We start from the raw sequence: 27,429 nt of genomic DNA on the forward strand, positions 1-27,429 counted from the left end.
TAAGTTTTCAGTTATAACTGAATAATTAACAAATATTTATTTGGACATAAATATAGGTCTGTCTTTAAGGTAGATTCTTATTTTCCCTAGGCTGACATCACCAGACTAACTTGTTAGGAACTTCTGTTATTTTTTATTACCTACAGCGTGCAGGGATGAGGTGTGATGATGTAGCATCAATATGTCTGCCTAGTGATGGCAGTGTTGGCAGCTAGAATCAGGCCAGTTTATTTGACACAATTGGGTGGCATCACTCATCCCGAGTCTCAGCAAAGTTGGGCAACTGGATCAGCAGGTCTAATTTCTTCTGGTGTGCCGAGTTTTGGCTGATGCTGGGCCTGGTCGTTTTGGCTACTTGGATGCAAACAAATGTTGCCAGTTTTTGACATCATAATATTAAAACTGAAAATTCCACATCGGCTGCAGCCATCTTGGTTGATTTAAAAAAATATCTCAAAAGAGCCACTCTTTACTATTTATGCTTGCTCTGGTGGGTTCTGGATCAATCGTAAGGCAAGGTTTGTCACTCTCATCGTCCCTGGCCTTAAAATTACAAGGTACAACACACAAGGTACATTTATCTGTCATTTTTTAAACAAAGTTTTACAATTAGTCCTTGATCCTGCTACATCTTTGGAGTTGAAGGATGAGTTGACTGAAATCACCATCTACCAGAAAATTCCATCCCTTTGCCTAGGCAAGTTGCTGCTTATGGCATCATGCAATTCCTGCAGTGCATTTTTTGAATGTGCATCAGAGTCTTGTGTCCTGTGGGCTTTGAACAAGGTCCACTCATCCAGTGCAATAGCTTGATCCGGGATGTTAGGGGTTAACCGTGTCTCTGGGAGGATGTGCGCAGAGCAGTCTCTGATCTCCCATTGCAGAGTGAGTTTCAATCGCATCTCATCCACTTCATTCTCCTGTGACCGGACATTAGCCAGAAGAAGACTTGGTAGAGGAACAACTCTCGGTCCAAGTAGGGTCAGCCTCGCCCTGATGCTGGCTCTCTTCCCTCTCTTTGTCTGGCACTTTCAGTTTCACTTCTCCCCTCTGGTCTGCCTGGCTACTCTGCAATTGCCATTGGTGGGGATCCTCTCACCGTCTGCTGCATTCAGTCCAAACCCCACACAACTTTTCCCGATGTTCATAAGTGCTTCTCTATTGTAGAAAAGTCGTGCCACAGCAACAGGGGCCATGGAATCAAAAACAAAATAAAAAAACAGAAAAATATAGCAAGAAGTAGCAATGATTTGAGGAGCTACTTTCTGCTGCATCTACATGCGCTGCCATTGTCATAGCTGGAACCACAGCAGAGTTTGGTTCTCTGATGGGTTCTGGATCTATCTCAAGGCAGGGTTTGTCACTTTCATCCTCCCTGGCCTAAATGTTAGTCATAGGCAAAGGCTCACTGGATGTTGGAGAGACTAGAACCACAGCAGTGGCTGGTTCTTTGGTAGGTTCTCGATCCTTGTCAAAACAGGGTTTTTCATTGTCATCCTCACTGGCCTCAACGTCAGCAAGAGACGGAGGTTCATAAGGGGGTGTCAGAGTAGCTGTATCCATAGCAGAGTCTTGTTCTCTGATGGGTTCTGGGTCCTTCTCAAAGCAAGGTTTATCACTGTCATCCTCCCTGGCCTCAACATCAGTCATAGAGGGAGTCTCAGGGGGTGTTGGAGAAGCTCGAACCACAACTAAGTTTTTCTCCGTACTCAGAGTTGGCAGCTTTGCAGCTAAAGCCAGGTTTAACTCATCCTGGACTGGAGTGGTGGCAGGGCACTCAACAGTGGATGTCAGATGAGCAGGCTCTTTGGGGCTCTGTGGCTGAAACATCTCACAAATCTGTCTCACTGCGACATTAACAATTTCACTCAGAAACTCCGGTGAAAAGCTATTGATTCTCTTCACGAGTTTATCTTGTGGAAGCCTCTGTCTGATTGTTGTTAGGACAGACAGGACCATGTCATCCCTGATGGAGCAAGAGAAGGTGGCCTGACATTCCACTCTAATGAGAGTATCAGAGACTGTCCAGAACTGCCTTTGTCACCCCAACAGACATTTTGCTGAGTTTCTGGGATGGCATATATAAAAGTGTGCAAGTTGGAAGCACCCAGAAGCCTTGCAGGATCCCGTGAGCAACCTGGAACACCTCCTCTTTAGGACAGAGAAGTCTGGGGTTGGAAGCCTTCTTCTGCTTCCTTTTCAGGATCTTTAACACGCTGAGGACTTCAGGATGTCTATGGGTCACAGTCATTAAAACTAATTTTTAAAACCCTTCAGACACTGAAACCACTGAAGTCTGTTTATAAATATGTGTCAAATGTAACTTCCTGAAAATTTGGAGGTAAGGCCTTGGGGGGAGTCAAGAAGCTTTGGGTTTTTTTTGCTGATGTTTACTGCCCACAACTTAAACAAGGAATTATATATGAAGTGCAGTTTTGGTATTTGACATTAAGAAAACAAAATCAGCATACTTTACTCCAAGCTACTGTAAGTCTTCAAAAGATTATTGTCTTACCAATATCAGCAAAGGTTTGGCCTCCTCCTCATCAAATTTCCTTTTTAACTCCCAAAGCCTTCAAACAGACAACAAAAAGACTATTTTTTTAGCTACTCTCTACATTATCAGTGTAATCTTAGTGTGGGGAGACATGAGGAGAGTTCAATGTATAGTGGTGGACCATTTGTATATGTCTCAGTAACTCACTGTTCTCTCAGAGTACTTTTGCTCTGCTCCAAAACTAAGTTGATCAGTCACCTGGGATGGGATCTGTTTTTTTTTTTTTTTTTTTTTTTGGCTGAAGACTGAGGAGTTCCCTCAACAGGGGAATCTAAAAAAAAAAAATAAAGGAGATAAATAGATAAATCAGTGTCAAACATACAGTAGCATGACAGAGTTTCTCTAAAACTACCTGGTAATTTATATTAGTGTAGGCAATAGGAAGGATAGACTTGTAACTGATTATATTCCAGCAGAGCTGAAGAGCTTGGGCGAGACGCAGGGTACACCCTGGACTGATAGCAAGACTATTGCAGGGCTGACAGAAATAGAATGTATTGGAATATATTCATAAGAAGTATAAAACATGTTACATGTGTCTCTTATAAATTAAAAAGAAAATACCACTAATTTTTGAGGGAAATTAATTTATTTTTTAATTTGTTGACTGTTGCAGTTGTGTTATACATATAGGATATCTTTAACCACATGCAGACACAGGATCAAACATTTTTACCGTATCAGATTAGAAATACTTCAGAGTAAAAGTCAGGCACCTTTATTTCTTTAAACTTGACAATTTATAAAAGCAAAAGAGGAAGGAATGGATGAAAAAGTCTGTTACCCAGTTTAAGCTGCAAACATTAGAAACATGTCTGCCTAACTAGCTTGCTGTTTGCAGTAGTAACGCTAATATAGCCTTATTTCCAGGGCCAAACAGCGCATAATTAGCAAACAAACATTATTTTGTGGGCTTACGGGTTTATTTTTTTATTTATTTGTTCATTATTTGTCTAGCTGAAGCTAATTTGCAGCCCACTTTCCTGGTTAGGCTTTTAAATCTTGATTAAACCAGACAAACAAATGAGCTAATAAAACAGTAAGGATAAAAACACCTGGGCAGATCGAACCAACAGAGCACATGTGTATGGACTCTTGACTACTTGTCTTTGTGTTGTACATGACTGTGTATACATTGAGCTGTGATATATATTGAGTTGTGTGTGTGTATAACTAAGTGTAAATACAGTATGTAAGCATCACTTTGACAAGTGAATACAACAGTGCAGTCAAACATTGTTTGCTGTTCAAATCTCTGTTGTTGTTAAAGCCAGTGCCTGAGTTATGTAGTGATTGTTATTTTAAATCAGGTGGTAAGGTTTCCATGACTGTGCGCTTTTTACTACGAGTCCCTTCTGAATGGCATTTATTGCTAGTAGAAAACTATTGCACTGTGGGCTTTTATTGGTGCTTTTCAGTGAGTTCAGGTCTTGTGAAGATCAAGATTATTTGCACTTATTACATATTGCTTGCCCCTCTATGGACATACAGTTACTAGGATCTCTCTTATCTTCTTCCTGATTCTACTACCATCCAGATCAATATGTGATTCATAGATTACAAACACTTTAGGCAGCAGATTTGCTCTAGAGTCTTACTGGTAGGATATGCTTCTTCACTAATTTATGAGAGTAATAAAGTACTACTTTATGAGCCCATATCGTTCATTAAAATCACTGACGTGCAATGCACTAAATAACATAACCAACATTGATTGTGCTGCAATACTAATCCAGTTTGGACACAGTTTATCTCCTTTGCATAGATCACTGAGACAGTACCAGAGCTCTGCAGTGGAAATGCTTGATGTTCTGTTGACATGAGTTTTGCTGTCAGATGAGGACTGTGTTCCCTGAAATCTCCACGAAGAGATGCTACTGAAGTGTGAGTGCCAGGCCTGATGCAGGGAGCTATCCAGTTCTTTTTACACTTGGAGTGAGAGGTGCTTTTAAATATTCAGCTTTCAGTAGAGCTTGTTCAAAGTTGGTCCCGGTTTCAGAAAATGATTTTCACAAACAGATATCCAGGTGCAGCCAAGGTTTTGGAGTGTCCATTTTAGCCTCATTTGACTGTGATTGCATATGTGCAAAGTACTGTTTTGCCTCTCAGGTGGAGAGGGATCAGCTGTCTCAAATGGAAGTCCTCAAGTTGAGGATTTCATGTTTTTTGGGGTCCCATGAGCTGTCTCTTATCTGTTGTTTTTAGTTATGAAGCACTAAAAGCACTAAAAACTGTTATTAGCAGAAGAAACAAACTGAAGAAGAACTGAAGGGGATTCTTCAAATTTGGCACAAACGTCCACTTGGACTTAACAATGATTTGATTAGGATTTTGGTGGTCACAGGCCACTGTGACCTCTTCTTTCTCATTCTCATAAACATGATATCTCAAGAACACCTTCAGGGAATTCCTTCAAATTTGGCACAAAAGTCCATTTTGAGTCAAGGATTAACTAATTGGAATTTGGTGGTCAAAGGTCAAGGTCACTGTGACCTTGTATCCGTCTCATTCTCATGAAGGCGATGTCTCAAGAACATCTTGAGGGAATTTCTTCAAATTTGGCGCAAACATTGACTTGAATTCAGTTATGAACTGATTCGAATCTTGTGTTCGAAGGTCCTTGTGACCTCACAAAATATGTTTTTGGTCACATCATAATGTTCCACAAAACATTTTTCTGGCAATCACTCAATGTCACAGCTCAGGAGCAGAAGGGGAGACAGTTGGTCAGATAATAAAGTCACCAAGTAAGTGACTTGCAACAGTAATCTTCTTTGCTGCCGGGGAAGATGTGAAGCATCCATGTTTTCACAGACATAAAACTGTTACTGCAACTTGACTGGTTCGCAGAAGCATACACCCGCAAGATGGTATTACCAGTTTTGGTAGTGAATTAGTAATTATGACACACGGGGGTTCAACCATCACCCTGATGCTCCACATGCAACTTTTAGGTCTCCATAACTTTTGACTGCCAGTTTACATTACATTCTTTCCAATTTTTTTTTTCCAATCAGTGCAATCCCTTTGTCTCTGTGGTTACTATACTAATTTAACAAATCAACCTCCCTGCTCATACTGTATGCTAGGACTGCATATGCTTGTCATCATGCACTCACCTTAACCTCACCCCCACCGCCACCAGTATGCAGAACTTCAGTTGGTTCAGCACCAGCTTTCACAAACTTCTGGTCTATTATCAGATGCACATAAACTCACCTGCAACACAGATCAGTTGTTACATGTAAAATGTTTGAGACAGGGTTGTAATCGCAGCAGATGATTTCACTGATAAACAAAATGTCAACAATAGAAACTGCTTTTCATATTTTTAAAAATTATGCTCTATAGTGATCTTCAGAAGCTAAAACCTGCATATTCTTAAGACTACATGGCACATGGGCGCCTAATCCTGCAGTTAAGCACCATGCTCTGCTATAACTAAAATATGGAAGGCAAGGTGTTGACAAAGCTGTTTCAGTGTTGGCAGGAGTCCCACTGATGCTGGAAAGGCTGACCATATGGTTCATCCTGTGATGTGATTTACAGTAACATGTCTGCAGCCCATGCAGATGCAGGAAAATCTCATGTATTTATGAGAATCCAGTCATAATGTACACTTAACTGTGTCTTCAGCTTATACATTTTTGAGCTGCATATTACCAAGGTACTTGTACTGCCTTGGATTGTGATAAATATTTATATGAACATCTAAACAGACTCCTTATGTGTTAAAGCTGCGCCAAAGGAGCCCCAGAGGAGCAGAGTGCTGACCACGCACATGCAGGGAAAACAAAGAGAGAGAAGGGGAGGCAGCAGACAGATGGAAAAGAGATATAGAGATAGTTTGTAATGACGGTCCTTTTGTCGAGGGAGGTGGGGACGTCTCCTTACTGTCTTAATAAAACAAGAGGAGAATGACATTGGGATAACAGTAATGATGTGCTCAGCTGTCATACCCAGGGCATTTATACAGAGAGAGAGGGAGTGAGTGACACAGAACAGGGACATCTAAACATACTGTACATGTTGTTTAGCTAAATGTTCCCTAGAATATATAGTGGATGTTGCATGTTGTAGATACTGGACTAATTTCACAGTGAGGGGCTGCTATTAAGATGCTGTAGCATTGTGGTCAGATGCTGTAGGTTGTTGCAATGTGCATGCTGTCAGGAGACCCCAATGTTCCATACTGCAACATGAAATTGTGTGTGTGTGTACGTGTGTGTGTCTAAGTGTTAATCAACAGAAACCGCTGGGCAAGAGAAGGTCAGGAAGGAGATTGGGTTTTCTGAACTAAGTGAAAACAGTCCCTATAGAAAGCTGTGGAAAAGCAAAAAGTGAGATATGGTTCTGTGGAGCACATGGGAAAAGCCCTTCAAAGCTGATTCTTAATCCTTTTCTACCCCAGACCTCCTCCCTTCTCCTTCCCTCAGTTTAATCTCTGACACTGCATTAACATTTTAATTTTTCACAGCAATTTGAATCTAGTGTATGCCATGACCACCTAGATTTATTCATTTTCACTAATTACCTACTGCTGGGGTGGGAGTGGATGGTTTAACCTTCTCACAGCTAATTTCTCGTGATTTCTCCAAAGCCGCACCCAGCCCCACAGGGGCAAAATATGACCTTTTCCTATTTTATTATTGGCAACACAAACAAAATGACGCTAATCAGGATAATGTGATGGCACCTTTAAAAAGCATTTCATTCCATTTCAATTTGTAGCATTTTTTTAGATGACAATAATGAAGATTGACCATATGTAGAAAGGTCTATTTTCTTTGGCTTTATTTTCAATACTTTTTCCTGTTTTCCCTTTCCTGGCTCAAAATGAGGTGGAGGTGGTACCATCCTGTGCACACATGAGCATGTGTACCATGCCTCCAACTACCTCAATTTTATACCTAGAACTACTAAAATGACTGAAAAAAAATTGTGGCCAAAATTTTACATGGATCAAGTTAGTTGTCAGTTGTGTCTATAGTGTCTGTGGTACCAGTCATATCTGTGTGTGAACTAAAGTAGTAGATCACATCACCTTGTTTTTTTAGACTGAAAACATGACAACAATTATATGAAGAACACTTTGTAAAATAATTTTATTCTGCTGGCAAAATATTATTTACACAAATGTAGATCTCCTCCTGTTTTCTAAGTATTTAAGAATTAATTTATTCAAAAAAATGTATTCTAAATAATCTCACTCACTTTTACAAGACACTTTTATAATACAGCCTGTCCTTTTTACCTGGTATTCTAAACTATATGGATTTATGTGGAAATCATGTTTTAGATCTATTGTAATAACTAGGTTTTACAGATGTCTTTCTGACCTTTTCTGATAAATTGGAGAAAAGTTTCTTAAAAAACCCTACTTTATCTCCTAAAATTTCACCAGTGTAAACATTGTAGTCTCAGTTAGAAACAGCATTCAGACACGCACAGAGCCACATGGAGTCATCTTCACTAACGCAGAGTGGAACTACTGTTTGCAGCGGCATTTATAAACTGCAACTGGTGATAAAAAACCCTGCATGTGCTCCTCTTCCCTGCCATTTTGTCTTTTTAATTTTTTTTGTTATTGTTGTTGTGGTGGTGGTGGCCGTGCTGACTTCTGATTTACTACAGTCCACAACAGATGGCTCTTTTCTTCCTCTTTGGCAGTTTTGGTGGTGCCTTTGTGGGTGCACTGGGCAGATTACAATAGCGGCACCACAGTGACATAATGCCGTGATTGCAGTTACAAATGATAGAAATCCACCAATAGCAATGCTTGTTAGAAAAGTGTTTTCCCTGTTGACACCTGTCAGAGTTTGTTGAGAGGTGGAGGTGGGATTAAATTTTCTGTAGGCGGGAGCCTCGTAATTCTCTAAGCAGGAGAAACCTTGAATACTTTTTTCTGTTTGTTTTTTGTCATCAAGCAGCTGGCTGGTGTGTTATATTCACAGGGTTTGAACCACTGAAGCACTAAACCTGTTGCAGAGATTGCCGTAGAAGACTGAAATTTTTTTGTTGATTTTTCTGTCCATCTAGCCACTCACTGTTATCTTTGAGACAGCCTTTGGTTTGTTGCTCCTGGCAAAGACAAAATAATAGCTATTTTAGACAAAAGGACTCCTGTGCTCTTGACAACCTTGTAATATGTGACAATTTCACAAAAAAACAAGGGTAAGTGACAAGAAGAGCAGACAAAAAAGTTTCAAATGAATTTCATAAATGTAATAACTACCTTATTTACCAGGAAAATAGCCTATGTTAATAGTCAAGGTTGTCAGTCATAATGGCAGTTTATGGCTGAGTTAAGAGTGGAATTACTGTGAGCAAATCAGTTGGGGCAGGGCTGCAAGGAGGATTAGAAACAGAGGTTATTAAAGCCACTTTAAGAGTCCTGAGGGCCAGATGGAGAGCATCTCCCAACAAGTCCTCCAGACTAATTGCTAAAATAGGTCATTTGTCATCGCCTTCCAAAATGACCCATGTGAGTTTTATCAGACCGGGTCCCTATTGGCAGCATGACATCTTTTGTCAGTGGCTTAAAAAAACCCATACCATTGCCACAATAAGGATTCATATGACATCATGTGACATATGAGATCATGTGTTTCCGGGACTGGGTTTAGGTACCAAAACTGGGAAATACTGGGGTCAAAGCTGCATCTAAAAGACAAAAATTGGCTCATCCATGAAAGGCCCCTGTCAGGTAAATGTCAACATAGATTGTTTATGCTGTTGTTTTTACTGGTGAGGTGTAATACTTCCTGAAACCTTTCCCAGTCTGCATATTTTTTTCTGATCCAAAATCCCAACCACCCACAACGAAAGAGTTAGGAATGTCACTTTGGACAATCATAGACTAACCTTTACTTGCATGCAAATCAAACATATGCACAGTGCCAATTAGACTGCCATCTAAAAGATTCTTGGTTTTTTCTTCTTTTTTGCATGTCCTAAACCCCAGGGCATCCGGTAATTTCTCAGCACCATTAATTTGAGTAAACTTTGTTAAAAGGTCAGCAGTGAATGATGGATTATGGCTTGTTCTAATTAAGATTTTTCCCCCCTCTGTGATGCGATTAAAAGTGAGATAGTGAGTCAACACAAATGCAGAGCATTTTTCTCCATGTTCCTTATTTGACACAAAATGTTAAATAGTTTGGATCTGTTTGCTCATGCTGTATGCATCTCACTGAGGTATGTGTTGCTGCACTGATGCACATTAAAAGACTTATACTCCTGACTGCAAAAAGATTTTGGTACACAGGATAACAAGTGATTTCACCCTGAAGCAATGTCATATTTGTGGATTGAAAAACCTTCATATTCTCAAAAGTGCTAATGTCAATCAAATCTAATGCCGCTATGGCTCCAGAATATTCTATTCAGACCTTTCACATCTTCATTTCTTTTGGAAGAAATGCCAGAGCTGACTAATTAGAATGATACTGCTTTTGGAGCTGCATGCTACTTTCTAATTTCAGATTTGTCTGACAGTGGCGCAGCCCATGTGGGTGGTGTAAATGCCTGGCAGCTCACATCCAACACGCCAAGAGAAAAGACTGCACATACTTATTATAAGAGAATCTTTGTCACATTATAAGATGGTACAAAATTTGTGTTTTTCATGTCATAGATTAAATCAAAATGACAATTTAGAAAGCCCAAAAATATCCATCAGAAAAATATTTCAAAGTCAATTTAAAATAAAAGTATGACACCTTAAATACTTGATGCAGTAACTCCTATCCATCTGCCAGGAGAGTAAAACAAACATTTGCACACAGTGTTTGCTGCAGGGTTTCTTGTACTGTACAGTAGGTGTGGTGCAGCCTGTCGCTGCTGTATTCCACCCCTGAGTGCTGTGAAGCTGATTTATAAGAGGGAGGGGCCCGTGAGCTGCAATCAGCCCATTTCCATCAGCGTTATGGCTGCCTGACAACATCCAGCTGTCCCTGATGTGCCACCAAGGGCCGATGGTGCGCTTGTCAGCTCTGCTGTTTTACTGCAGCGCTCACTGAGACGAAAACATATACACACATGCATGCTTACCCACACAGTCACACATGGCGACACGCATGCTGCCACGAACACAATCACCAAATGAAATACATCATTGTCTTTCCCCATTGTTTCATGGAATGAGATCTGTAATCATGATCTATTATATGTAAAATTGGAAACATGAGAAATAATAATTCACGTCACAGCCAGGTAGAAGAATAGTATATAAGATACAGATATATTAATATTTTTATTATTATTATTTATTTGTTTATTTGTTTATTTTTTGCATCACATGGTGCCCTTTATAGTAATTCCCACACTTACTGTCTTCAAGCGCTTTCTACTGTGCATGTAGTGTTTAGTCTGCATGGACATCAATGTTCCATATCTTGAATCCCAAATTTTACATTGCATTGCACTGATGTGATTTCTACATTTTTTTCACGTCATTTGGGGCACATTCCTACATATAACATGATGTTAATTTTTCATTTTGCAAACAAAACAATACCTCCTCTCCAGTTCACTTTTGATACTTTTGTAGTTGCACATGGGACTTCAGAGAAGCCTCTGCAGTGAATGACTTTTAGAAGATGACGCTCTGTTGTACTTTCAGACTGAGAGCACACCTAATCAGAGCCCTGACTCAACAGTGCATTAGTGTTGTGCCTCATCAGTGCAATCTCTCTCCACCGTTTTCCTGACATCTCCTCTCCAGCTGCTCCCACTAACTTATGATATAATGGCATTATACTGTAACCCAATGAATTGTTAGCCCAGCTGGCTAAACCTTATTTTGCTTTTACAACAGCTGCGATGCTATGTGCACTGGGAACCCACCATGCTGCTGAGGAGTGCATGACAACAAAAACCTACCTGACTATATCATTCTTACCTTAGTGAGTTAAAAAGGGTTTTGACGCTTAACCAGGACAGCTGTAAACACTGTTGCCTTACAATGATCGGAAGACAAGTTGTACAAAGTAGTTCATACCTGTTGTAACCTGGCCCCTGGGGTATCATATTAGTATGGTATGGCAGCATCACAGGTGAGGCCAATAGGTAGGTCTGTAACGAAAATTACGTTATTGACTTATCGATGTCAGCAAAATTATCGAGGTTATGTCCATGTGTCATGTGATTTTGCTCTTGCATTTACATGCTTATTTGTTTAAATGAGAATGTCAACAACATTTAGCCAATATGATGCCAGAAATAAACAGCAGGGCTTTCGATATCATCCGAAGATTTGGGTGCAGCACCACAGCATTTTTTTTCACTGTGACTAAGTGGAATAAACAGAAAAAAAACTATGCTGAGAAACGTTTTGCTGTCATCTCTAGTCGTGCTGCTTCTCTCTTCTCATCTGCTGTCGATGTCACACTCACACAGTGGCACAGACAATGTTCAGGATAAAAGATCATTTTTTTCCCCCGACAGCTCCTGACCAGCAGGAAAGTTTGGTAGAACAGGTTCAAATGGACTTGGTTTCAAAGCTGCACTCCGCATCTCTGGTGTGGGAACATTTTGGGTTTAAGCCAAATAAGACAAGAGAGCCCATTAACGTGAATACGTTGCTATGTCCACTTTCTTTAAAAACACTGGTAATAAGTAACTTAAAAGCTTATGTTAAACACGTTACTTTGTTCTGCTTCCTGTTCTTACTTATATCTAGCATATAGGTATGTTGTTACTTTGCACTATGTCAACAAAGGTCCTAACCAATGAGAAACTGGACTGGCAGAATATTGCCTGTTAGGGAATGACTCTCTTTACCCCTGTGCCAAATAGTTAATATGTATTTGAGTGCAAAATCTGTAAACAGGACCCGAGAGTCCACTTTAATTATTGTTTTTTGTGTTGTGTGGTTTGTTTGTTTTTTTTAAATTATTATTCACATTCACATTCCAATTTCTGACAGTTGTTAAGGATTAAAAGTTCATTGCTTTTTTGAGAGGGTGCACTTTCATTATTATGCTATTATATTCTCATTGTATCAGTGGCATTAAACCATCTAAAAATTATAATAATATTATTCATCACACTTTGTCTACCAAAAGTAATTTGGTGGATGTGGGAAACATGGGTATTAGTTTTACAGATTTGATCTTGAATTTAAGTGTTAAGCAAGAGGAAAGTTTGTCCTGCTGCTGGTGCTAAGATAAGATGGTACAACTGGCCAGCATCTTCATGTCACTGCTCGTGAGACTGAAAACAACAAACATTGTCACATATACTGTGGAATGGATTATTATTTTTTTCATCATGTCACTTAAATGACTTTTCTTGTACTGTATCGCAGGTTAGTTCTATTTATGACATGCAACTTTAATCAAATCATTGACGGTCAATGCCACCTGATTTTACGATTGTACTTGTCCTCTTATGTTGTGCATTAAAGACCCGAGCTGGGGGCTATAAACAGAGTGGCGGGCAGAGACCATTGCCTCGCAGAGAGAGTAACCATTCTTAATGTCTTAACTTAACCATGGTTAAATTCTGTTCTCTTGGCAATTTCATTTTTAGACAGAGCGTGAAATAAAAATGTGTTTTTCCGGTCTGGCAGGCTGACAGTGCAGACATTTATTGATTTTGCCCATTTAATGCGTTCAAGATATAATATTGTGGCTCCACTCAGCTGAGGAACCTGTCGATCTTTCTCTTATCAAGCATAACTAACAGCTTACATTTCATTTGGAGCATTTTTACAGCACTTGGATAATGGTTTTCTAAAAGGAGGCTATGTCTTGACTGCATGAAGATGTCAAAAAACCTGCTGAATTGTTAATATGCACAATGCAACCTTAATTGTCATTTGACTTTTTCATCACTTATTTGCAAGTAGATATAATCAGTAATGATTAGAAAAGACACTGGGGTAAACAGATTTAAAACAGATGCAATTCAAGTCCACTGGGATCAAAGGCAACAAACAGAAATCTGTGCAACTTGGCAGACATTTAAAGCAATGGGTGTTAACCATTAGGGGAAAATGGGTGGTAATTGAAATGCAGTGTCATTTGGCAAACCGCTGAGCTGAGAAAATTAATAAATGAAGAATCAAATAGTTCTTAACATCTTCCTCTCACTTTCGTTTTATCTCCTGTTACATCATCCAAGAGACAGTTATTGCTTAGTTGTCTCCCAGAAGAAACCTTGTTTAAAAGTGAAGACAATATTCCCATATTCTCCGACAGAGGGGTTCAGATCACAGTCTAATCAAATTTAAATGGATTTAAAATGAACCAGTGGAACCACAATATCAATTCTGCTCCTTTCTTTCCTCAAAAATACCTCAGAGATGTTGCTCTGGTCGTACACGCTTTAGCTGTTATTATGCCTGATCTACCATATGAAATTAGTTTGTGCAGTTTTGCTTCTTGCCCATATTTTTATGGTTGAGACAGACAATATAAGCCTGCCTGAGGAGGTCTCCATGATTTTCAGGATTTTAATAACCACGTGAAATTTTGAGTCAAAGATAATATTTCCTTTACACTGTCTCTATATATCCTCAGCGTGTCAGTTTCAGGGTGCTTATTTGACTGAGCATCCATGTTCGACTCATATAATCACAGTAGTGATGCCTGGTACAGAAGATGCAGACAAAGTGCCCTTTCTCTGTTTCCCTTCAGTGATTGATATAAGAGTGGAAATGATAGAGCATGCTGTGGGAGGGAAAAGGCCAGTTACAGCCCCTGGGCTCCCTTATGCCTCCTAGAAATGGAGCTAGATCAAATGATGTGTGGTTGTGTCCCAAAATTTGAGCCTGTTAGATATGTATCAGTGCTTTTAGTCCAGGTGATCCCTGGGAGGTTGCCAGGTTTGAAGGATGTAGCTGCACAGACATTTTACATTTCTATAAAAGTCTCAGTGGTGGCTGAAGGCTTTACTTGAGTAAAAGTACAGATTTCTCACCAGAACATGACTTTGGTAAACATTAAGGTCACCTATTACAATATTACTGAAGTAAAAGTCTTAGAGTATCTAATATTTTACTGAACTTTAGTGTCAAAAGTAATTTTATGATACAAAATGAACTAAAGTATTGGACAAAAATAGAAGAAATAGAAAAAGAATAGAAATGCTTATAATAAAAAGATTTGAATTTTGATAATTATGACCTTTGTATCTCCATAACGTACACCACCTTAACAATGGAAGGCACATTACACTTGACAAAAAAAACAGGATCTTTTTTTTTTTTTTTTACATCTTAAAGGATTTAAAGAATAAAATCCAGTTTTTCCCTCCCCTCCCATTCCTTCATTCAGCTGGCGAGCCCCTCCTCCCTTCATTCCTTCCCTATTTTATAGTAAGTAACTAAAATATTTAGGATAAAAGCAGTGGAGTAAAAGGATACATTTTATATTGGAAATGTAGTGGAGTAAATGTGAAAGCTTACATAAATATAAAACTCAAGTAACCAACAAGGTATTTTTACTTCATTACCTTACATCACTGAACCGTGGTAACTTTGGGCCTTAATGATTAGTTAACGGTGAGTTATAAAATTATTAATTCCCTGTACAGTAGTTATGAATGGTGACTAAAACCATTCTTTGTACCAGGCTGTTAACATGTTCATTTCTGCTATAAAGTTGCACATTTATACATGAAGGTCTATGAAGCTTTACTCTGTTTTGGAGCCAGTTTTAAGTGGCTATTCAGTAAATTGTATTTTTTGGCACTTTGGCATTGGCGTTATTTTTCAGCCTTGGAAGTTGCTGCTTGCTCTTCATGCCTGATGTTGTCATCTGAAGTGACTCACATTAAGAGAAGCATGTCCACCATGGGCTGAGAATCTTTGCTTTGTTAATCAGTCAGAGTTTTAAGATTTCTGTCCTCTCTTCACCTTCAATATCATAGCACACTCTTTGAAGAGAAGGATGTTTTTAGTCAGTGCCACAGACGTATTAACTGGGGTATTTGTAAATACCTCAAGCTATTGAAAAGACAACCTGCACTGCTGTGCATTGTGCGCCTTGTTTGTGCTTAATTCATACTCAGCGTCTGCGGCAGATTGGCTCACAGGGGCGGCTTGCAGACATTTGAATTAAGGCTGCAAAACTATTAAAAATGTATGTTCTGTATGAATGCATGACCTATATTTTCCATGCAAATAAATAAATAAACAGGGGTTTAGGGAGGATGATGCAAATCTTCAGAAGTGGGACACAGGATGAGCTAATGACATTATAACAATAAGACTTTAGATTTCACACTGAGAGCGTAATGGAGACCAATCCTGTCTTACTCATTCCCTCACCCCCGCCTTTGCTCTTGGCCAATAATCAGTCTATCCCACAATGCCGCCTGCACTATCTGTCCCAGCATGGCTGTGTTTGAATTGGCCTCTCCCAGTTCAAGTGTATATTATGACTCACCTCTCTCTGCACTCTTCAGGATTGCAGAGAGAATGCCTTTGCTTTAATGTAGCGGTGTATTTTTCTAGTGCCGGGACATTGACACATGGTGGTTTTTGGAGTCTTTGTCTTACTGACGGTGATGTGGCCTTTCTCCTTCATTCTGTCCCTAGACTGTGTCTGTCTATCTTCTTTTTTTCTGCCTTTCTTCATGCTCCTCTCCCCCGCACCACCCCACCCTGTCTGACTCCCTCTGTTGTCTCAGGTTTCTTCTTCACTCTGCCATTCACATGATGTCAGGGACCATTGCAGTGAGAAATAAAGGCCACTGCTTTCTCTCGCTTCATGATGAACTGTCGCTGTCTGACTGAAGCAGCCTCTAAAATTCACAGAGAGAGAGAGCGAGTGGAAAACAAACCCATCAACCATCAACAGCGACTGATTTGTGTGAAACTTTCACAGGCTGAGTTGTTGAGCTCAGGCTGCGGTAGTTATTCTTGTTAGAAGTGAAACCCTGGTTGTTTGCGGGAAGAGTAAAAGGGGTTTGGAGTTGAGGCATTAACATCAATTTGTCATTTCAATCCTGTACATAAAAAGGTCACCTCGTTATCTCTCACATGGTCTCACGTGGTACTCGTCTTCAGCCGGAAATCTGTCTATAGACCACTGAAAGGACGTAACGCCGACCCTCACTCTGTAACAGGAGAGTAACCTTTAACCTCATGTTTTCTGCAAAGGCCATCCTGTCTCTAAGCAACTCATAAACCAGTGTTTCTTACTCTCTCTCTCTCTCTCTTTGTATGTGCCTGTGTGTATTCATGTATGCATGTATTTGTGTTTGTTTGTGTGTGTGCGTGTGTGTGTGTGTGTGTGTGTCCAAGTTCAGGCAAGGCTGTTGGCTGTTTATATGAAGCAGAAGAGTGTATCCATGCTGAAATGACTAATTGGGAAATAAAGTGAACAAGCTCATTTGATGCACTGAGCAACTTATTCCCTTTGCATGAATAACTGCAGGTTTATACCCTAAATATAGTTCTTGTGTGCGTAGCTTCTTATCCACCGCAGCCAGCGTATTGTTGACTTTAAACCTGGTGAGAGATTATGAAGTCTCTACACAGCATTATGCATTTTTGCATTGTGTTTTCTATCCAGAGGGAATTCTTCTCCCTCCTTCTGCACCTCTGCTCTGGCTACTGCCACAAGCTTGGCATCAAAGGGCCATTAAAGAGGCTTCGCTTAAATAAACTTGACAGCAAAGCCAAGGCGTGGTGATATGGGTGGACATGCAAATCAATATTTCACATCATCAGCCACTGGTTGGTGGAGAACGGGGACAGGATGACGAGGCGCGACCAATACTGTCATTGATTCAGAACGCAGAAGAGAAGTCAAGGAAGTCCAGTTAGGGAATAGCAGTTGCATCTTACACTTGTATTAAAGGTATTGTGAAGGTAATCAAAACCCAAGGATCATCAGGGGGCTTTTCTTCCTGTTTCAGTGCTGAATCTACATTCTGTCACTCTGTTCTGCAGCAGTTCGGCTCACAGTTCACGGCGAGATGAGTTGGCGGCTGTTGATCACACTGAAATGACATCTGTGCTTTGTTTATCCCCCCCAAACATGCCATAACTGTTTGCAGTCTCATTGTAGAAAGAAAGGATCAGTGTAAGCAAAGCAGATGGAAGGCATATGGAAGCAAAGACAATTCCCCCCCTCATTGAATTGTACCATTTAGTTCTACAGACCGTCTAAGCAATGTGTCACCACACTAGCGCTGTTGATGTGAGGCCTGGCAGCTCCGTGAACAGCAAACATGTCATTCAGTTGTAAATTATGTTACATGCAAGGTCACCTTGTGTAAAGGTTGGGAAGGAGGAGGAAATGAGCTGAGGTGGTAATTCATCTCTTCGTGTCAGAGATATATATCACATGGCAGAAATCGAAACACGCAGTTAAACTCCCAGATAACGCAAACACAAACATAGCACAGATGTCTGTATTTATGAGCCTGTTAAACCATACATCTAAAGACTGTCTACTCTGTTTAGCCTATAAATCATTTATTGTAGTTGCACTTTTATCTGCATCTTCTATAAAAAGTATCATTTAGTATTGATTTGTTAATAAGGCAAAGCACAATATAAACAGAGCTGTTCAGATAAATCTTTGCAGATGCGGTGCTGTATGTCATCTTGGACTTGTAGTTGGTATCTTCTTGCTAATTCTCCGTCCTTGTGTGACTTTCAACTCCAAGACATGCTCCCTCAAGGATACATGTCTTAGCATAATACAGACAGCTTAGGAGTCATTGAGATGTGGTCCCTCTACTCTGATTGGCAGACGCTGCCAGGCAAGGAATCCCCCTCCCCCAAAAACCAACTCGTTGCCAGCACAAAGCCAACTCTGTGCCTTTCCTGCTTTGGTACCCTTGACCGTTGACTATATCTCATTCACACCTCCCCTCCCCCAGACACAGGATACAGTGTGGCAGTGTATGGTCCACATCTTCTTTGACCCTCCTGTCTTTTACCATCCAATTTAAGTTTAATAGAACGGCTGTGCAAGGGGGCATCTTGCATTCTCAGATTGCTCACATTTTTATCCTTTTTTCCACTAAACACAGTTTTTTTCATCTAATATCACCCTTTTGCTTGGTACTGTGCCAGATATGAGGAAACTGGCAAGGTCAAATCCATCCCCACAGTCCCCAGCTGGCACTAACCCCAGTGACAAGGGTGTCTGGTAGAGGGAGATGTTTTCATGCTGGATGAACAATTTGTCTAGTGTTTACTCTCCTGTCCATTTGCATCACCAACTGTAGACCTGAGTGACATCAACATGAAGCCACAGACACAGAATGCTATTGCTTTTTTTTTTCTTGGTTACACAGTAAATCCTCCACCAGATTCTGCTCATGATGCATGACTGATTTCACGGCATGCAAGTACAGTACAAACGTGTACATGCACAATATCTTTGTATTACGCAGACCTTTTATTGATGACACCTACTCTCCAAGGTAAACTATCACCACTTTACATGTCTAACTTAAAAACCTGCTGTAACCAAGACCTGACTTTAATTGTAAAGGAATAGTTCACCATTCGGGAAATATTAGCTTAGCAATAAGACCAAAAACACACCATGAAGGTACAATAACCCGATGTTGTTATGCCTCCATGCCAGTGACAGCCGTGGCAGGAGGCATTATGTTTTCAGGTTGCCTGTCCCATTCTGTCAAAGGTCAAGGTCACTGTGACCTCACAAAACTTGTTTCTGGCAGTAACTCGAGAATTCGCATGCTAGTTATGACAAAATTTCACACAGATTTCAAAGGTGATTTTCACTCTGACGTCTTAATGTTCTGAAAAAAATGTTTTCTGGCTGAAGAGGAGATATTTGGTTTCATACTAATTTGGTGACACCAATCTTGGGTTCCCAGCTTAAAACTGTTGTGATCTTCTGTGCTGCTGGGTTGAAGGTGTGTGTGAAGCATTCATGTTTCATAACTGGTAGATTCTTTGTAGCAACAGCCATATTTAAATCCTTGTTAACTGTCATGGCTACATGAGTCTGGACAGGCATGGATGTAAACTGTAAGTGCAACATTCGACTTGTTTATGGAGGCAAACAACTCCGAGTCGGCAATTCTAATTTTAACTTGTAAAACCACAACTTGACCTTTTAGTGGTTTTTTGGGGGGTTTTTTGGTACTGATAAAGAAAAGAAGACACAATTTCTTAGTTCAGATCTTTGGAACTGGGGTCGTATGAGATACTTAAGTGCAGTTGGTGTATACCGTAGATGGTGGGCAGCATGCCCCCTAATTTGGAAAAGCAGGATGGAGTACCACCACAGAAGTCTGACAATGTACTGCTGTGGGTGGGAGCAGCAGATAGACTTATTTTAAGCACCTATAACAAGGCCCAATTAAAAAAAAGTCAATGTCAGTTTAAGTGTACTCTATATTAAGAATATTTTCACTGCTTTACCTTGCCACAGGCAGTCCTTTATGCAGGGGAATCTGTTAATGGCTTCAGTTTCCCATATACTCAAAGATACCAGACTCCATTGACAAAACAGTAATTTTAGCTTGCTGAAGATTGGAGCTGCTGGTCTCCCACTGACTCAATCAGTTAGTTAGTTTGTGTTATTGTAAACTATGAACTTATCCTTTTAAATGCCAAAGTCACTCAATAACAGAAAACTAATTCACTGATTGAAGCAGTGATAGACCTGCAACTAATGATGAGTGAGGTAAAATCACTGTTTTTCATAATGCAGTTTGGCTTTAAAGAGGGCAATATAATGGCTTCATTGAAAAATTGTTATCTGATGGCAGGGTACAGTGGAAAAAATATATATATTCAAAGAAAAATATTCAAAGTGTAGATATTTATTTATTTAGGCACAACTTTTTTTAATGTGGCTAAAACATGTTTTGCTTCTGACCTTTTCACTTTGGTACATTTCTTTATACTTTTTTTTTGGTGTAACAACACAACTGATAATGTCAGGAGGTCAGCATGCATGTGTAGTAGTATTAGATACATATCTCTCTCATTCTGCTGTCCCAGCATGAATACATATACAAAACATGAATGACAAAAACACAAAAAGAGGGGGCAATTTGCAGTGAGCGAAAATATAATAATAAATTATAGTATCATAATAAATGAATAGAAGGTTAATGAGCATTAGCAGTACATTTTGCTTTGTTCTTGTGTTGGTACAACTACCTGCGGCTCTGACCTGGGGGTGTGCTGACCAACATCTATTGATTGTAATACACTGACTATTAATAAGAACCTCACAAGAACCCTTTTCAGAAAATCTGAACTATGCCTTTAATTTGTTAGCTTTAGAGGTGCTGAGGGTTGGAATTATTTTTTGTTACTTTGGACTTAGCCAGGATAGCTATTTCCTTCATCTCCAGTCTTAATGCTAAGCTAATGTAACCCAAATTTAACAGACTGATATTAGTATGGTATCAGTCTTCTCATATAACTCTTGACAGGAAAGCAATTAAGTGTATTTCCTAAAATGATGTACTATTCCTTTAGTTCCAAAACCAAGTTCTAACAAATACAAATAAGTCTTGACTGAAGGTTTAAGACAAATTAAAAATCAGTAGTGCATGTATACATGAGTGCTTCTTTTCAGTTTCCAAACACTTCAATACATCACAGGATATTAATACAAAGTGTTTCTTTTTCATACCAAATGCGTCCAAGAAAATCCGTAATCCTGTGATTTCATTTAGTTTGCTTTCTGTGTTATAATCTTTCAACCTTTCATGTCAGTCTTAACATTTTCTTTTCTTAGCTCAGAGAAATCTGAGTACATGCCACTGGAAAAGTAAGGTGCTATATTATATATTACATAAGCACAACAAGGTTCTTCAACCCTGCCAGCAAATGTATAGTCACACCTGATGATGAACAGGATGACCTGATTTCCTGTATCTCCAGAGACATCTGTGCAGATGAAGGAGCGCAGTGCATCAGGCCTCCATTTCCCTTCTTCTACAACCTGTCATGGAATCAATCCTGCCTTTAGATGTGCTCTCTATAGGGAATGAATCAGTGAAGGTGCTGTGGTTTAACCTTCTCTGTCTTTCTCTCTCTTTCTGTTTCTATCTGTGAATAGATCTATCCATCCATCCTTATGTTTTGTCATCCTTTCTCTTCTTCCTCCTCGGAGATTAGCTCTCTGTCTCTTTCCGCTCTCTCATGCTGACTTTCTTTCCGCCTCGCTCTCTCTTTTTATCTTTCCTTGTCCCCCCCACCCCACCACCCCTCTCTCTCCCTCTCCCCTGTCTTGGTAGCGCCGCAGCTCTTGGAGCTGAGGGACTATGATTAGGACAGAAGAGAACTGGCTGTAAGACAGAGACAAACTCAGAACTGGGTCATCATTGTTTCTGTGTGAGGGCCCGCTCTGCAGATGAAAAGCTTGAAAACAAGAGGAGCAAACGATGCTCAATACAGCACCGGGAGCCCTAGACATTTCTGGGCTACAGAAATACTCATGCAAAGGAGGAATCGGAACTGCAACACAGAATTTATGTAATAGGAGCTGAATAAAACATGCTGCTGGCCCGCTTTTCTATCTCTGAACCCTTCAAGTTAGTAATCACCGTATTGGTCGGCAATAGCCGCGCGGCAGAGAAGCAGCACAATCACAGAGAAGTGCAGTGGTCATGAAGAACAAGACAGGGAAAACCTTGGTTGTCACAGGGTAATAGTATTTTGACATCGATCATCATTTTTCTCCTGCACTCTCATGCTTTATCTCTCTTTCTTGTCCTCTCTGCAGTCATCTCTCTCTCTCTTTCTCTCTGTCTTCCACCCCTTTAGCAGACAGTCTGACAGGGTCTGTCCCACTGGCCAACCATTCAGCACTCATCATGCGCATCATTTCCTCTCATCATTCCCCCTGGTGTGCTTCTTCCATCTCCTCTGGCCTGTTCACTCGCCATCAACCACTCCCCATAAACCCTTTTATTTGTGTGTGTGTGTGTGTGTGTGTGTGTGTGTGTGTGTGTGTTTGTGCCTCAGTATGTATTGGCATAGCTGTAGTTTATACTGATATGCATACTATTATGTGTAACCTGCTACAACATATTGTTGTTTAAGTGTGTGTCAGCGTGACTATACATAATATTACAATATTACAAAACAAGAAGGATATGTCACAGCGTGTGATGTGGGGTAAAACAGGTTGCAATATCAGTTTGAAATACACAGGGCATGATAATAAACTGTCTTATGTACACATCAAAGCAAAAATGTAGATTTTATTCAATGTTTCAGACATCGTGTTGAAAGCAACAAGCATCTCTCTGTAAATTTCTTTCGTGACAACTTCTCGTCCACTGTCGTTAGTAAGAGCCATTGTCTTTTGTGTGTGAAAGTATGTTCTTGAATCAGAAGGCAAAGAGCATTTTCTGTATAGCTGCTCTATTAATGCAGATGGCAATGTATCTAAAATGAATAAGTTGGCATAGTTGTCCTTTCTCAAGTCCCACAAACATGGCATCAAATGGAATATCCTGCATGTAGTTCTTGTGTTTTCTTCAGCATGATGCATCTGATGTCTGTTGCTTGTGTCAAACCTTTATTTCAAATCAGAATTAGTGGTGCCTTGGCCTACTTTCCAAACCATCGAGGAGCAAATAATCAGCTCGAGCTGAGGATTTGCCTGGCACTCTCTCAAACGTGGATGCTTGTGAAACATCCTTTTCAGCAAGTGTGGGTTTCACTGAGAGACTTTCAGGAGTGTTTCTCAGGCAGGGAGAATACTGGGAGACTTCTACTGCCATCTAGCGTGCGATTGAAAGTGGTTCATGGGAGAGCTGTGGGTGGATAGAAGAGATTTCTAAACATGTTTACTGTGTCAAATGATTTGCACATAATACATGGAATTAATTAGCTCTATTGTATTTTAGCACATACTATGTCACAATGTAGACATGCATCATCTCCTTACATTCTGCATTTATTTACCCCAAATATAAAATATAGTGATAGCAGTATTTACAGGAAACAGACAATATGATTTTGGACTTTTTTTCCTTTGTGGACTTTTCTTTTTCTCTGCCTCTCCGCCTCCTTCCTCGACAAGCCTACTCCTCACAGCACAGAAGTAATGCCAGAACAGTTCCCAGTGCCAGAAATTGCCCGGAGGTTTATAAATGAAGTACTTGTTGTTCAGAGTGTGGGAAGATTTTTCTTTTTATTATACAAATAACCCAACACCAGCCACCAGAAGAATAAGAGAGAGAAAGCCAGGGATCATCAGAGGCTTAAAACTCTTTTGATGTATTATCCACTTCACTTTTTCATTTGATTTCTTCCTCTTGTTATGAATTTTTCTTCCTTTGTAGTCTGCACTATGCTTCCACCACACAATTCAAAATATTCCAGCCACTCTTTGCTGATTGTGTTCCACAATGATTTTTCTAATCACCATTTTCATCTTGCTTTAATTAAACCTTTTATTGGACAGAGACACGGGCCATTATGCTCTCTATATTTCAGAGAGAATGGATTGGAAAATGACTAATGCCTTATGCTGACCTTTCTCAATCGCTGCCTGCTGGCAAGGCTATGCAAAGCAATTTCACCAACATATTTATCTCATCCAAAGCACACCTTACACTTAATCCTAATGGCCTTTTCATTAGCCTTATAATTGAGCAGCGTAGAGAGTGTTATAACGTGTCTCAGCTGCTTTTGAAGAGTAGCTACATGTCAGAGCCAGCGTATACACATTCATTTAGGGTAGTTAAACTCACGTTAACCTCCAAGTGTAGTCATCAATCACGCATGTTCTCCCTACTTTATTCTTACTGTGTGAAATAGTAAATAACCTGCTGAATGAAAACGAGTCTGCTCACATTTACATATCGGCCACATGTGTCACAGGGCTGGAGGAAAATTAATGTAATTACATTAATAACAGTAATCTAATTACATAATGCTGACCGTTTTTATGTACAGCTGCCATAAAACACAACAATATAAGTTGTAAAAATTGCTGAATTGCTTAGATTGTATGGTGCATGATAGAATTAATAAATGATGAAATCTTTAGGAATTAGGGTAGTTTAATTTTCCTTTAAGATTTAAAGGTTTACTGTGCAGGATTTTCCAAAAGAAACAATATAAAGATGCAAATATATAGAAGAAACCCCTTCCAGTCATCACTCATGACCCACTAGAAGTGTGCTGCAGAGTATTTATCTGCAGGGACTCTGCCCTTTGCCTGCATTTTCTTATTTTCTTTTTGTTTTCCTTTGCATTCAAGACATTCCCTGGTATAGCCCACAGGTGAGGTTGGGACTGTATAAAAATGCACCGGCTAGAAATGTGTTTTATTAGTCAACAAATTGATTAAATGTTCCATTTGCTGGTTGACACCAAAAATGCTAGTTGATTAAACTTATTTTAAACAAAATACTTTATGCAATTGCTTTCACCCAGTGAGATTGCTATTATAACAATCAGGCACATTTCCGAAAGATTTCTTTTCCTTAAGAAAACTGTATACGATAAGTGTTGTGTACTTATCAGCAGCATCTCAAATACAGTTTGCTCAGCAGAAATGTGATTCACGATTTCAAATGGTTCTTAAAATATATACAATACTTTTTGGGACAGTGTTTAACCTTATAGATAAAATTGTGCTCATTTGGACTGTTTCTGGTGTTTTCTTACTTTTAGCCTCAACTAAGTTTACACTTTAGTATAAAAGATATTGTTTGCTGGGAACATCTCTAGATCTAACCAGGTGTCAAACTGGAAGTGGCATGTATTCAAGAGGAAACAATCGAACAACAAAAGTTAATCTGGGGTTGGCTTTGACTTTAACTGGCAAGTATGTTTACAACAGTAACCAGCAATTCCTGGATATTTTAACTTTTATGAGCTAAACATATTTATTTATTTTTAAAACAGTGATAGATATAGTTTCTTAATGATAACAATAACACAAATAGCAGTTAAAAAACATAAATTAATATCAGTGTTTTAGTGTTAAAGTATTTGAATGCATTTTATATGAATGTTAGGCACAGAAATCAAAGCCAATTTCCAAACCTTTCCTGATGTAATAAAGCAGAAGATTTAAAGAGTGTTTAACAGTGTTGTAAATTCTTGGTCAGCAGAAATTACTGTTATGGACTCAGCACCTGGACAGGAAAGCTGTGTGTGTTTTGCACATTAATCAGATAAATCTACCACAGGATTACATTACTGATTACAGTCCGAAGCATTTTCCAACCTTGGGTATTCATCCAGACTTGAGAGATAATTGTGATACATAGCCTGCTCTGTATGAATAATAGGATCTAATCAGAATCACTTCATAATCAACCCCAAGAGACATCCTCATCTGTACACCAATTCAACACACTGGTTTGTGAGAGGGCCAGTAGATGGCAGTACTATGTTAGCTAGTCTGGCCTGGCAGTGAATGCAGTGAGAATGTACCAGGAACAAAGGTCAAATAACACAGCGCTGTTGACCAAGAGAGGGTCAACACATAAATATCTCCGGGGACTTTCTCAAGTGCCTAGTACGGCTACTTAGTGTGAGATTTGCCAGAGGAAAAGGCAGAAGTCCTATTTCCACCTCGGCAAAATGAAATCAGAAGCCCCTGGGATTTGAGTCTGACCTTCCTGACTCTCACTGCTGCTGAGTGATTACTGAAATATAAGAGGCCAGGAGGTGTAGGCACAGAAGGGTTTACAGGACAGAGCTACATGAAAATGTGAGGTGATTTACATGTATTAATAATTATCTTCTAATTAACATCTCACTAACTACCTCATTAACTGTAATTTCGAGTCTCACTGAGCATGAAGCCACACTAGCACAAAGGGATTATTATAAAAACGGAAAGATACAATAGTATCTGCATTAAGCAACAATCCTTTCTACTGTACAGTATAATATAAGGCCAATGCCAGTCTTGTTTGTTTAACGTTTAGTGGACAGGAATTCCTTTGGTTCGCTTCAGACCTGCATGCATTTTATTGGCTTGTGTGGGATTTGGGCAGGAAACCAGAGCTAATGCCCCCTCTCCCACTTCAAACGGATGCCAGGCACCCTTAAATGTCATGGGGTGGTTAGAGAGTTGAAGGAGGTGGGAGGGAGAGGGGGATTGAGGAGTGAGGAGCTGGGGCTCGCTGGGTGAAAGAGAGAAATCCAGCCACACCGCTGCTCGCCTCAGAGCTTATCAGTGTGTGCTGGATGTAGCTTTAGCGAGGCTGCTAAGAAAAACCAGATGCAGTGGAGGTTGCTCTGTGCCACTACGTGTCAGGTACGGCCTGGGTCAACCTGAGGCGCCTTGGTAGTATAGGAGGAGGCCACTGTACAGTTCAAACTCACTGCAGATGTTCTTTACTAAAGCATACAGTAGAGTGTCAGGGTCCTGCGGTTCATCCTCTTGACTCGACAGCATCTTTGAAAAGTTTAGAAGGTTTCATGGTGTCACTTCAATTACTCACCCCGATGGATTTCCTCTGCATTTTAGATTGACAACTTGCAGTGGTTTATAGCCGAAGTATCAAAGCGTGTGAGTGTGTGCTCTGGGGTGTGTTGGTCACTGAGAATCCCACGGTGTCTTTCTACTCATGCCAGCAGCAGTGTTTATAGGATTTTGTCTCATTTTCTCCAGTGTTAATTTATTTCCATAAAGGCAGCCATGACACATTCTCTCCTCTGCCTTCTGTCTCTGTGTGGCTTTACTTTACTGAGCTATGAATTTCTCTCCCAGTCTCTCTGTGCTGACTAGAAGAAAGGACCGGACTGACCTCAGTCACTGCTGCATGCTTATTTTGACAATGAGCATCATCATCCTTGTCAATTTCTCTGTGTCTCTCCTCGCTACCTCTCTCCGTCTCTCCCTTCGGCCCTACGTGTCTACACCCTGCAATTGCATTGTTTTGTGGTTCTGGATAACTCTTCACTATATTGTTACACTTCCTGAGGTATG

At 39.9% G+C, this 27,429-nt stretch overlaps 1 pseudogene; it reads right to left on the bottom strand.

Annotated features, from left to right (window-relative positions):
* Positions 1-250: 250 nt before the first annotated feature.
* On the bottom strand, positions 251-2,251 carry LOC148187712 (uncharacterized; annotated as a pseudogene).
* Between the last annotated feature and the right edge of the window lie 25,178 nt (positions 2,252-27,429).

Source organism: Plectropomus leopardus, chromosome 13, assembly GCF_026936395.1.
Source record: "Plectropomus leopardus strain MGB_pleo_1.0 chromosome 13, ASM2693639v1, whole genome shotgun sequence".
NCBI lineage: Eukaryota > Metazoa > Chordata > Actinopteri > Perciformes > Serranidae > Plectropomus > Plectropomus leopardus.